The following is a 13,590-nucleotide window of genomic DNA, read 5'->3' on the forward strand; positions in this document are numbered from 1 at the left end:
CACTTCATACTCTGAGCAGGCCCCACACCCCTGGGGAGGCAGTGACAAGCCACAGCCTGCCTGGACGGCTCCCTCCGGGCCACCCTGCGCAGGGCATTTGCCTCTCTGGATGCTTGTGATGACAACGAGGAGAACACATGGGACAATGCAGGTGTGACTCTGGATTTATTATTTACACTCTCAATCTGATTAAAAGCAGGAGTGGGAGTCCCCAACCCACGGTTCCAAAGCACCCTTGTGTGCGTCACTCCAAACCTCCCCTCCCAGCATTCAGTCCTTCCTAAGGCACAAAGCCCCAAGACTATACTTTCAGGGATCATTTCTATCATTCGTTACTAGAGAAGTTTCTCTGAATGTGTTAGAGCACCCAGAATCACGAGGAGGAGGTGTCGTGTTCTCTCCTGAGTGTGAGGCTGGTTCTTGGTGTGTCAGGCCTTAAAAACTAATGCCACCTTAAGTGACATTACAAGCAGCACCATTATGGGCCCACAAGGGCGTATTAACGTGGCAGCCTAAGACAGCCCCGGAAGGAAGTAGGGTGGGGGTGTCTGCGGGAACCTTGCCTTAGCCCTTATTGGCCAAATACGCGCTTCTGCGCTCATGAACACTGCGTGATTGCAATAGCTAGGCATTGAGACAGGATGCATGCCCTTGACCTTTAAGCTGATAGGATTATGTAAAAAACCTCCCTTCCCCATTTGCCTTTAAAAGCAAGTGCTTGTGTGATAATAAACAGAACTGCTCGACAGAACCCCTGCCGCATCTGAGTGTCCTTTAACCGGGCTGGTTGGGGCCGGCGGCTGTGCTCACCTCTCTTCACGGCTCTCTTCCTCATCTCCTTCCAAAGGGGACCGGAGGGAAAGAGGAATCCGGGCCATTCGCTCGCCTACCAAAAGGAACGAGGCTAGGGCTGTTCGGGTCGGCCGGCGGAGGACCCGACATTGGTGGTGTTTTATTGCAACCGCCATTTACCACTGATGATCGTCCTTGCTCTTCTTTTAGAAGAGTAAGACAGAGAGAACACAGGCTGAATGGTTTTGTTTAAAAAAAAAAAAAAAAAAAGTAAAACTCTAAGGCACAAAACCCTCCCTGCCCCCTAGGGAGCCAGGGGACCACAGGTGGTTGAGCTCCAGACGACCATGTGCTCTGCTTACCCACCATGCCAGGGCCACCAGGAGGAGTTTGTGCAGAGCAGCTCCAACAGGCCCTGGGCTAGGTGTGGTCGGAGGCCCACCACATCAGCCCTTCACTCGTGCTGTTGGTAGAAGGCAAACCAACCGCTGAACTGCCTGGGTTTTCTCCTTGTTTTGCTCTCTTGTCCCATGAGATCCTGTGGCCTGGAGAGTGTCTCTTAAATGTACCTGTCTCGCTCCTTAGAAATTGTGCTGAGTGGCATAACCTTGACACCTTTCCCTCGCCATCTTATGTACAATTGACCTCTAAATTTCCCCTCGGAAAAATTTCACTTGACATTTACTGATCACGAAACATGTCTAGAAGAAACTGAGAACAGGACTGAAAATCAGATTTCACAAAAAAACTAAAAGTGGGTGACTTTGGAGGAAAGCCACTGCCCCCTAGGATTTTGCCCTAGCAAGGCTGGCTCCAGGCTGCTGAGGACCGTGTTCCCAAGACCGCTGTCCTTCCCTTTGTCCCCCATCCCCTCACAGGTCTACAGGCCAAAACAAAAAGCAAGATGACAGTGAGAATGGAGACAGTACCTGGTTTAGAGGCATGAGGGCCAGGAAGACCTTGCAGTCAGGACGGGAGTGTTTAGTAAGCATCTGGGAATAAGGCTCTTCTTGATCCAGAACAGCTGGAAAAAGATCCATAGCACATCTGATAAGAAAGGATATTACCCCAAATCCTTGTCTGGGTTCTAGGCTAAAAGGACATAGGAGAGTGACCTTGTCATGACCAGCCATTTCTATACATGTATGGAAATGCATAAAGACTTCTATGTCACTTACACATAATATATTGAAAATATAACAGGCAGATGTGATAGAGTGAACAGTGGCAGAGCCGTATATCAAGTCCAAAGAGACTGTGTTTAAGCTGAAATCAGACAACTGAAAGAGATTCATTGTCTCTCGGGGGCGCACATCGCAGGAGAGGGAGCTAACACACGTCCCTAAGGCAGGAGCAAACGTGAGGAGCAGATCGTGGCAGAAGCACAGCGTGTGAAGGGAAGAATGTCCAGGGCTGATGTTGCCAAGGGCAGCAGGGCTAGGCCCTGTGCAGCCTTCTAGGGAAGGGAGTCTGGGTCTTATCACCAATCTAATGGCCAGCCTTAGAAGGTTCTAACCAGGAGGGTGGTGATGGTCCATTCACATTTAGAAGCTAACTCCAGGTGGTCTACGAAGAACACCCAAAGGGAAAAAGAGCAGAAACACAGACTGTGTAAGAGGCTGCTGCAGTGCTCCAGGCAAGAAATCCTGGTGGCTTCGACCAGGGTGGAAGTTGTGGAGAAGGAGGGAGCTGCGTGGATCTAGGAAACGTTTCAGAGGTCGTCACGACAAGGCTTCGTCGTGGTTTGCATGTGAGTTAGCCAGGGAAAGGGAATGGAGGAAGGACCTCTAGGTTCTGTCTTGAGCAACTCTGGGTGAGGGAGGGTCCATTTAGCTGGATGGAGAAGGGGAAGGCAAAGCAGTGGGAGGGGGAGGTCATTAAGATCCCTGGTTTTGAACATGGTGAATTTGAGTGTAAGTAGCTTTTAAAATTTAACACTGTCCTAGGACACGTAACACCTCCCAGGGACTAGGGTTTTTTTCACTGGGGTTTTAAGCTCTTCTGGGAAAACCATTGGCAGAGCCCACAGGTTTGTATGTTATCCTCGAGGTCAGCAAACAATGGTTACTCTGTCAGTTTCCTCCCACAAACTCATGCGCATATGTCCCAGAGGCAAGGTCTGCACTTCTCTCAGTCTTCATAGTAATCAACCAATAGAGGCCTTTAGAGCCAGAACCTGTCATTTTACTTTTTAAAAAATACCTTCCTTAGTAGATACAGGCACAGAAAAGTACCAATGAGGCAAAGCATGGCCTCCAACCCCCCAGGACAGCAAATGCACCCCAGTGGTGGCCCCAGCCCAGGCTGGCCAGCCTCACACCAGCTGGTGTGTCCCAGCCACCTTGCAGCCTATATGGGAATTTTCTATTTCCTGTCCCAGGAAACCAGGCGGCCCCACCAGGAGGGGCTGGAATGTTCATGGAGGTGGAGGTAGGGGTGACAGGTTAGGCATGGAAAGTGTGGTGACCAGAAGCCCAGGCCAGAGCCTCCACCAGCCAGCTCCCTTTCTCTCCACCTACCCACAGAGCTCTAGACCGTAGCTCTGAAAATCTATTTTCTTCTACATCTTTGGTTTTTTATTCTTTCTCATTTTCAACACAACATTTTTGCCTTCTCTGTTTAAAAGGAAAAATTATAGCCACCCTATAATTAGCTCTTTGATTATTTTATCAAGCCCCCAGATTTTCTGAGTTCTAAAACATTGTGTTTCAATAGTACTTCCATTACTCTGCTTTGCTCGAGTTTCCTTTTTTCCATTTCTGACGTGTTAGCTGGCTGTTCAGTTGTCTGGTTCATTTTCACTCTTTCATCTTAAGGATTAAATGCTATGAATTTTCCTCTTTGAACAACACTAGCTCTGCTCCACAGGTTTTGATATGCAGCATTTTTATTGTTAGCTTTTTCTAAGTAATTGTCCAGTTTGGGTTTTGCTGATTCTCTGATCCAAAGTTTATTTGGGAGAGTTTTAAGATTTTTTTACAACTGCTGTTTTCACTTCAATTTTTGCTACTTGTTTCTAAATTTACTGAAATGTGATTACAGAAATTGATCTCCATTAGAGAATTTTATTTTTCAAATAATTCTGAGGTCTTCTTAGTAGTCCAAGAGTGAATTTTGAGGAATGGTTTAAATTTTCAATTACATTGTACAGATATTCTACATCTCCTAATGAAACCATCTGCCAAGCCAATGGAGTCTTCGGGGACAGCCAGCAATGGTTTTGTCCCTTCTCCATTCACTCACTCACTCATTCATTCATTCCACAGACATGTGTGGAGTACAGAGCACCTGCTCCATGCCAGGCCCTTCACTGGGTACTGAGGAGACACAGGTGATGAGGCCCCATGGTTCCAAGTGGATGTATGCCTGCCACACAAGCAGCAAGAGCAAAGGCTTTCCAGGCAGAGAGAACAGCAGATACAGAGGACTGGGAGGTTGGTTCCTTTGGAAAAGGAGAGCCCTGGGCAGGTTGAGGGCATGTGAGTTCTTGGTCTATCGTTTCTGCCTTCCCACTGTCTCCAGGCACATTCTGCCCTAGCTGCCTGGTACAAGTTTGGTTTTAGGTGAAATCCTGCAAAGTTATAACCCAGCTGGCCATGCTCTGCAGCAGCCTGCAGCCCTGTGGTGAGCCCAGGAGACATGCAGTCTCGTGGAAGAAGTATCTGACGGTGAGATCAAGCCTCACTCTCTCTGGATACCAATGAGAGATGGAGCGTGCCATGCTACTTCTTGTGTGCATTAACAGTTTTCTTGATTTTAGGCAGAACTTTTCAGTTGGTAAAAGTGATTTTCCATGCATAGAGATGTGCACACCATTAGCAGTTCAGCACTAGTTTGAGTAAAATGTAAAACCGTCCTCAAGTTTCACCCTCTGATGGAAGAAGACAAAACCCCAGAATCTCCCAGTGCCCTGGACATGCCCATCCTGTGATTTGGTCCATCACATGCTTTACAGCAAACAAACTGGGAAAAGAATTCAATGGCTCACAGCAAAAAGAGCATGTCTGTTACTTCAAGAAAGATCCAAGCACTGAAAGAAGAAACTGAATCCATCAGAACACAAGTAAGGAAGCTAAAGTGTACTTACAGGCAACTGGAGAAATACTCAGGATCTCCATAGTGATCCCTAGGACCTGTGCAGAAAGGCAGATGAGGTCCCTACAGGAACACGAGCTAAAGATAAAAGAGTTGGCAGCATCCTTGAGGGATGAGAACACATGAAAACTTAAAGCCAGGAGGTAAGACCATGTTGATGACCAGGTTCCTTTCTTCCAGAGCCAGGAGGAAACTCATGTGCACATCTCAATACCAAGATGGAAAGAAAAATCAATTCTGTACCAACACTGCTGAAGAACAGAAAACCTGAAAGGCCCAGGCTGAGCAAGCTTCGATTAATAGAGCAGATCAGAACTTTCAAGAGAGAGTAATGAAGTGACTGGACTTAGTCGACAGAAAAAAAAATGGAGCTTCTCAGGATATTACCTGTCAAGGCACATCATGACAGAGCAGAAGGAGGAATGTTTAGAAGCAAGTGACAAGATGAGCCGTGCAGGTGAAGAGCTGGAGACCTACAGGAAGTAGTGAAAAGACCTTGGAGAAAGCTGGAAATAACCATTTCTTCTTCTCAAAGCCAGACTGTGTCCCTTGAAGTAAAAACTCTTGATCATCGGTTGAGAGCTCAGGGGCTGAAAACCTCACCATCCCCAGACAAGAGGCTACAGATCTACGAAAAGTAATGGAACAGCGATTAAAAGTCAAGCTTCTAGAAGTGGATCCTTGTGCATCTGACAATCCAGATGGAGCATTTGGCAGAGAACATTTGCTCCCCCACCCTGGGCATGGGGTGCTGCTTCCCCTGAGACTAAGGGCCTCGTTCCCCTCCCTTCAGAACCTCGTCTTGGCTGCTGGACTTTCCTCCTTTCACCTCCTTTTCTGGTCTTCCTCCTCCTCCTCCTCCTCCTTCACCGTTCATTCCCAAATCCAATGTTTCCAGTGGATACAAATGGGATGTTAATGACAAGAGGAACTCCCACCCTCCAGGAATCCTGGGTGGACCACCACCTCCCCCCAAACCTGGCTTCCCACCAAGACCTTGTCCTGTTCATCCTGTCTCATGGGCTGAGTTTTTTCCTGGAAACCCCATTCCAAAAGTAGAGTGAGCCCTTCACAGGTTTCCTGAGCCTCCATGTAACTATACCACTCAAAATCATGAAACACTGAGGAGGCTTTAGGACACTTTTCTTCTCAAAATATTTTTGAATTATCTACATTTATTTTTAGTTTTAAAAACTTTAAATAGCAATTGAATTTTTGCTCAACATGCATCTTGATAACATTATAAATTTGGGGATAATTTTAGAAAGTGGAGACTATTTAAATTATTCCCGTTATACAAGGGGTCTTCAAAAAGTTCGTGGAAATGCATATTATGAAAAAACTAGTCATGGAGTTCAAAAATTTTTGCACCAGAATAAACTGATACTAACTTGTGTGGAGTATGCATAAAGCAAATGTACCTCACAGAGCCTGATTTTCCAAAGCCTTGCAGTTTCAAATATTGACCTTGCAAAGGACAGGAAATTTTCCCCATGCTATATATAGTCTCTGTTGTAAGACAAAGAATTGTAACACAGCAAGGTTCCTGGCTCAAAGACAGACAGGTTACTGATTGATATATAAAGATACTGGGAAATTGCTGTAAGAAGAGGATGTTTGCTAAAATCAAGCTTTTGTTGCAAATCGCATTATGGTATGTCACCTTGCTTGTCTTACTGAATGTTACCAGCTTCTATTGTTAAACTTGTTAAACTGTACTTAGCAAAAACCCCACCTATGTTCTCTTCCTGTAACTTCCTGGTCTGGAGAATAAATGCGGGAAGAGAACCTCAATCCATGGTTAATTTCCCAAATGGAAGGAATGCCTCTCTCTTGAGGGTTCTGAGAGATTAACCCTTTTCGGGGCTTCTCACTGCTCAGAAGAGATGAGCTTTGAGTAATCTTTGGCAGCTCCATCACCCAGGGGATAAGGGGTGACGAATCCGTGGGAGGCAAAGCAACAAACTTGTTATAACACGCCTGAACATGATCTAGTTTGAGGCACTAAGAAGGATAAGACATCAGTTTGAAAAGAGTCCTTGTCAGAGCAACATGAATTCTGTTAAAAGTGAAGCAAGAACAAATGTCAAATTTATGGTGAAGCTTGGGTAGAAGAACAGTGAAATCACCGATGCTTTATGAGAAGTTTATGGGGACAGTGCCCCAAATAAATGAGCAGTTTATAAATGAATAAGAAGGGACAAGACAATGTTGAAGTCTGCAGCAGCAGACAAGCCACATCAATTTGCAAAAATAAAAAATAAAAAAAATAACCTTGTTCGTGCCCTAATTGAAGAGGACTGGCAATTAACAGCAGAAACAGCCAGCACCATAGAAATATCAGTTGGTTCAGCTCCCCCAGCTGACTGAAAAGTTGCACTTGAACAAACTTTCTGTTTGATGGTCGCCAAAACTGTTGCACCCAGATCAGCTGCAGACAAGAGCAGAGCTTTCAACGGAAATTTTAATCAAGTGGGATCAAAATCCTGAAGCATTTCTTTGAAGAATTGTATCAGAAGATGAACCGTGGCTTTACCAGTGCAATCCCGAAGACAAAGCACAGTCAAAGCCACGGCTACCGAGAGGTGGAAATGGTCCCGTCAAAGAAAAAGTGGACAGGCCAAAAGCAAAGGTCATGGCAACAATTTGGGGGGATGCTCAAGGCATTTTGCTTGTTGACTTCCTGAGGACCAAAGAATGATAACATCTGCTTATTATGAGAGTGTTTTGAGAAATTCACCCAAATCTGTAGCAGAAAAACGCCTGGGAAAGCTTCACCAGAGAGTCTTTCTCCCACAACAATGCTCCTGCTCATTCCTCTTACCAAACAAAGGCAATTCAGTGAGAGTTTTGATGGGAAATCATTAGGCGTCCACCTTTCAGTCCTGACTTGGCTCCTTTGACTTCTTTTTGTCTTCTAGTCTTAAAATCTTTAAAGGGCACCCATTTTTCTTCAGCTAATAATGTAAAAAAGACTGCATTGTCATGGTCAAATTCCCAAGACCTTCAGATCTTTAGGGATGGACTAAAGTGGCTGGTATCATGGCTTACAAAAGTGTCTTGAACTTGACGAAGCTTATGTTAAGAAATAAAGTTTATTTTTTACTCTTATCTTTTAATTCCAGTTCCATAAACTTTTTGAAATTCCCTTTTATTATACTTTCTAGAAAATATGAGTATCGGCTTCCAGTCGAGATGGCAGAATAGACGGTCCACAGTGTCACCCTCTCCCACAAATCAACCAATTTACAACTATTAAAAAGCAATGACAGGCCAAGTTGGGGCCACTAGAGCTCAGGGGAAGAGGAAGAGAGACCTACAGAGTTCATGAAAGTAGGAGAAGCCACAATGAGAGAAAGAAATGTCCACTCCTACCATTTCGAGCCCCGGCCACTTCAAGGCTGGCCCTGGTGAGATCACAGAGCAAGAGCTGGCAAAAGCAGCAGCTGTGCCCTTCGGATGGAGTTGCTTAGAGGCAAAGGGGAGAAGAGGGCCTTGGTGGCCCCCAGGTGAGCCACACCACTGACAGGGTTCCCATGGGCCCACATAGGAATGAGGGGCCACAGGCAACTGAAAAAAGGGAGCCAATCAGAGGCCAGTGAGTCATCACAAGGGACTGGTGCACAGCCCATCCCATGGGAAGTCTTTGGAGTATGGGCAGTGGGGAAGACAGGCCCGCCAGGGAAACACTGGGGCACAGCATGGACGGCTGATCTGCCCTCCAATCAGTGCAGGACCACTCAGTGTAGACTGGTCAGGAATATAGAACCGCAGGGGGTGCAGTTTGCTGAAAACTCTCAGGCCCAGACCAGAGTTTCTACACAACCCAGGTGTACCACATTTCAGACCTGGAAGTACCTACAAAGTCAACAATTAAAACCTGAACTGCACAAAAAGCCTTCCCCAGGGAATCAGCAGCAATTCAGCTCAATCACAGGGCTTGAGTGCTGGTCCCCATAGAAAGTTCTCCCATTTTGGAAGCAAGCAAAGGACAACAAATTAGTTCCAGTGCACAGTTTAAGTGGTGGGAACAGCGAATAATCCAACACAGAACTGAAACAAAAAACGAAGTACCCACAGACCAGAGACATAGCTTGATATTAACAAGTAAAGGTCTCACTTCACCAAAGAACACCTATAACACCTAGGAGGACTGAAAGCCCCCTGAGCCCACAAGCCAAGGAGAGGGGAAGGCTGGCGGCCTCAGCCATGCCCCACAACACCCACAACCAGCTCAGCAACGACCACCAAGCCAACACAGGAAGCACTCCAGGCCCCAGACCTGGGACTGTGGGGGGCTGAGGGCCTCATCCATGCCCCCCCAACATCTGCACCCAGCCCAGTGACAACCACTGAGCTGCCACAGGCAGCACTCTGGACTCCTGAGCCAGGAGACTGGGGGGCCAAGGGCTTCAGCCACGCCCCCCTAACATCTACATTCGCCCAGCAATGACCAAGCCAGCACTGGAAGCCCCCTGGTCTCCCCTGCAGGAATGAGGGGTTGCCATGGTCCTCAACCACATCCCCTTTCCTCCTCCCACCCTATCTCCTTCCCCCTTCCCCTCTCACTCTCCCACCCAACTGCTCCACAACAACAACTTAGAATGTAAAAACAGATGGAGCTGGGACTGACCCCCCTCCTCCCACAACCAGGCAAGGAGCAGGCCAAAAACACCACTTCCATGTGGGTGGCCCACAACAGCAACCACAATAGCCACAGCTGCCACTAAAGCAGCTAGACACCACAACCACTGTGCAGTTAGTCCGCCAGTCACTTGAGTGCACTGACACAAAGAGAGTCACCAGTGGAGACCAAAAAAGAAGAGGATGTCTGTCTCCACAAAGCCCATTCCAGAGTGACAGAAGAAGCATCTGCTCTACGATAATAGTGGGGGACCTGAACTTACGTCTCTCAACACTGGACAGATCACCCAGGCAACAGATCAATAGAGTAACTGTTACTCTCTCAGAAGGAGAGAAGAAATCTAGGGTATTCAGAGGTGGCGGGGGGAGAGACTGGAAAAGGGGCATAAAGAATAAGTACAATTTATAATAATGTATATGCTAATAATACTGATTTGCTTAACATATGTCAATGTTGAACCCCAAAAATATGTAAAATAAATTATGATTCAATAAAAAATAAAAATAAGAAAAATAAAATATGAATATCAGTAGTAAATTTTTATTTAATGATTTATTCCACTATTCCCTTAAAAATATGAGCAGTTCGGCAATGAGGGACATTTGAAATAGTAAAAATCCATGTTCCTCCATTAACATTTCTATGTTTATTTTTTAATTCAAAATATTTTAACATTTAATTGTATATATTTGTAAGGTACAGTGTGTTGTTTGAATACGTGCATATACTATGTGTGCACACACACACACGCACACACAAACTGCCAAAGTGTTTCTATGTTTGCAATGGCAAAAAGAAGTTATTTGTTTTTCTCAATAAATTATTTTGTTATAATTTTTATTATTTTGTTATAATTTATTTTAACAAAATAATGAATATTGCATATTCATTATTACAAATCATAATTGTTCTTCAAGCCCCTTACCCGACCAATCTCTTCCCAACCCCCCTCAGTCCCAATAAATTTTGATTGATCTTTTAAAAATTAATGCTAAGTGTTAGATCTTGTCATATCTCCCAAAAGCTTCTTCCTGTAAGTGTCACCTGGCTTCTGAAAGAGATTCTAGGGAGACAATTACTGCCAAAGTACTGCTCGAAAACCACCTAATTCACATCTTCACCCTTCTTTGATTGGATATCTCTATCAATAAAAATAGTAACACACACTCGCATATACATATGTTTCATTATACATAAATTACATGTATGTACTTTTTACTAATAAATTAATGTAATACTTTTGATAGGATGCTATAACATTTTTTAAATGTTAATATATTTAAATTTTGTTATTAGTTATATAAAAATGTCTACTGTCATTAAAATTTATCCATAATCATATTTTTAGTTAGAACAATATGGTAAAAGCTGCACCATTTTTTTTAAACCTTGGGATTACACTTTGAGATACATCAGTTCAAATATCTCAAATATCAAGCATTTGATACATTAATTCAAAAGTTCCATTTATTTTCATGCTTGCTTTTAATGATTGTCAGAGCTGAAAAGATAACTCACAAAGGCACAATGGACACACTACGCAAAGTATATTGTTAACAAGAAGCAAATTCATATTCTTAAGGCCCAGAGAACTGGAGGGTTTTAAGTCAACTTACTGTCTGACCTAATTAGATCTTCATTGTTTTTAGCCATAATGTAACTGATTCTGCCGTTTTCCTGCTGTTTTCTTGTCCTCGTGTAATTACTATTATCTTCAACCCACCCATTTCTTTGCAGGAATCTTTAAGTCACTCACCCATTTCATGAGGGTTAGTTTGGTTCAAACTAGATAAGACCTGTGAATTGGGCATAGGTAGACTGCTAACAAACTAGTCAGGACGCCACTGTGAACACCCCTGCGACACCAACCTCCCCGTCCCCCCAGTCCCGTGCATGCTACCTGACTGCCTGACAAAGCGCATCACCACCATGCAGATGGGTTTTTTTAAAGATAAAATAATTATCAGTAGAAGGTCTGATATCAGCGTTTTGCAACTCAGTGGTTTGTGTGGGCCCCCACGTAGAGACCAACCTGTTTGTTTCCCAGATTCAGAAAGATGTGGCGCAGAGAAGCAGCGACTCACTCCAGGTCACATAATTGCACATGACAAGGGGCTGGCTGGTTAGCTCAGTTGGTTAGAACACAGTGTTGTAACGCCAAGGTCAAGGGTTTGGATCCCCACACTGGCCAGCCACAAAGGAAAAAGCAGTTCATAAACATGACAGGGTAAGAGCCTACTGCACCCAACACCCAGTGCTCGCTCGCTCTCCACCCGCCACCAAATCAACCTCTGTCACTACCACCCTCGCCATTTCTGGCCCTGTTTGAGATTCCTAATTCCCACTGAAAACACTGAATGCTCCAAAATTAAGGAAACAATTTTATACATCAGAGTAAAGAGGCAAATGAAAGCGGGTTTATCTAGTAGCAGAGGCAATACAGAAGGCACCGTTTTCTGACTATCAGATTGAAGATGAGTCCCCTAGGATCACCCCCGTCTTTGTCTCTCATGTGAGCCACTCTGAGTCTAATGGTGACAGTAGTTGCTGTACATGGAAGTTAAAACAGTAAATTAGTGACTATTGAAAAGTGTAAGTGATAACAGCAATTGCTGAGAGTGAACAGTGCGCTAACAGTGGAGATTTATGCTGATCAGGAAAGACACTGGGATGTAAGCTGAGAAAAGGGGGAGTCGAAGGTTTTAGACAAATGACGAAGTTTTTAGAAGATACATTAGTTTTATTTGTTTTTAATGGATCACAGAATAATAGACAATACAGCCAGGTGTGTCAGTGACATCTCTGGAGCTTAACACAAGTTTTTAGAAGATACATTAGTTTTATTTGTTTTTAATGGATCACAGAGTAATAGACAATACAGCCAGGTGTGTCAGTGACATCTCTGGAGCTTAACACAAGGCGTGGCAGGACTGATGGGCCTAATTCATAGAGACCCACAGTACCCAGGAGAGGCAGGAAGGGAAAGAGATGACCGAGAGCAGTGCTTGCCAGACATTCAGACTTTACAGATAATTAAAATCCCAACAATCTGGGACTTCACATAGGGTTGCCTGCTTTTTAATCTGTCCAAAAAAGAACATAAAAACAAAAGGGTGGGAGGAGCCAACAAATTTAAGACTTATTCAAGTTAAAGTGAAAACAAATCATACGAATTTGAGAAAAATGTAGAATACAGTTAGACTTATTTTCACTGCTTTTATTATCCAAATTGCATAAAAATTGCATTAAAATGTAAACTACACATCGAAAAGCATTCATGATACATAAAATTAAGTGACATGACAAACTGATAGTTTTGCAAATATTCTCCTTAGGGGTTAATGTTTTTAAAACATAAAATATCTTGCAAATCATATAGAAAAATGTTAACATCCAGTGGAAATGTGGATAAAGTTGTTAAACAGAAAAATCACAGAAATTAATTTAAAATACCTTTGAAAATTAAATGCTTCCATTAAAAAAAAGAAATGACTTTTGTTTTAAAAATGACATTTTTAATGCCAAAAAAGTTGATCTCTGAATCTCAAAGGGTAAAGAGCAGCCGCATAAATTGAATGTGCTTAGGTTTACGAAAACTCACCACTCTGCTCTTATTTTTCTCATTTCTCCATGTCCCAGTGACTGAACCAGTCTGTGGACCACTACTGGAACCACTGACCTAGAAAATTCTGAGCACATAGATAAACCTATGCAAATCGTTGGAGGGAGCCTCATCTGCACAAACACCCAGGGATCGCTGGGACAGCAGAGGAGGTCACCATGTGTCTGATGGCCCTGGAGCCTCCTGGCAGAAACAGTGAAAAGACTTCAGACTGCCGACTCTCCCTGGGCCCCAGAATGAAGCGGCTCTACCGACAAACAATGCCAGGACCTGGGGGGCATGGTGGGAAGAATGCTCAGCCTTGGGGGCAGCACACTGCCAGGGGCTGACGACCAGACCCCTCGTGTTCCACGTTCTTCAACAGAGGAGGCTGACAGAACAAGACGTGCTCTGTGGCACTGGGGGAAAAAATCATGGAGAATAGAGGCCACCAGAG

General features: G+C 44.3%; 1 pseudogene; it reads left to right on the forward strand.

The window, feature by feature from the left end:
* Positions 1–297: 297 nt before the first annotated feature.
* LOC134364931 (small nucleolar RNA U3) lies at positions 298–485 on the forward strand (annotated as a pseudogene).
* The last annotated feature ends 13,105 nt before the right edge of the window (positions 486–13,590 follow it).

Source organism: Cynocephalus volans, chromosome 1 (assembly GCF_027409185.1).
Source record: "Cynocephalus volans isolate mCynVol1 chromosome 1, mCynVol1.pri, whole genome shotgun sequence".
In the NCBI taxonomy this organism is placed as follows: Eukaryota; Metazoa; Chordata; class Mammalia; order Dermoptera; family Cynocephalidae; genus Cynocephalus; species Cynocephalus volans.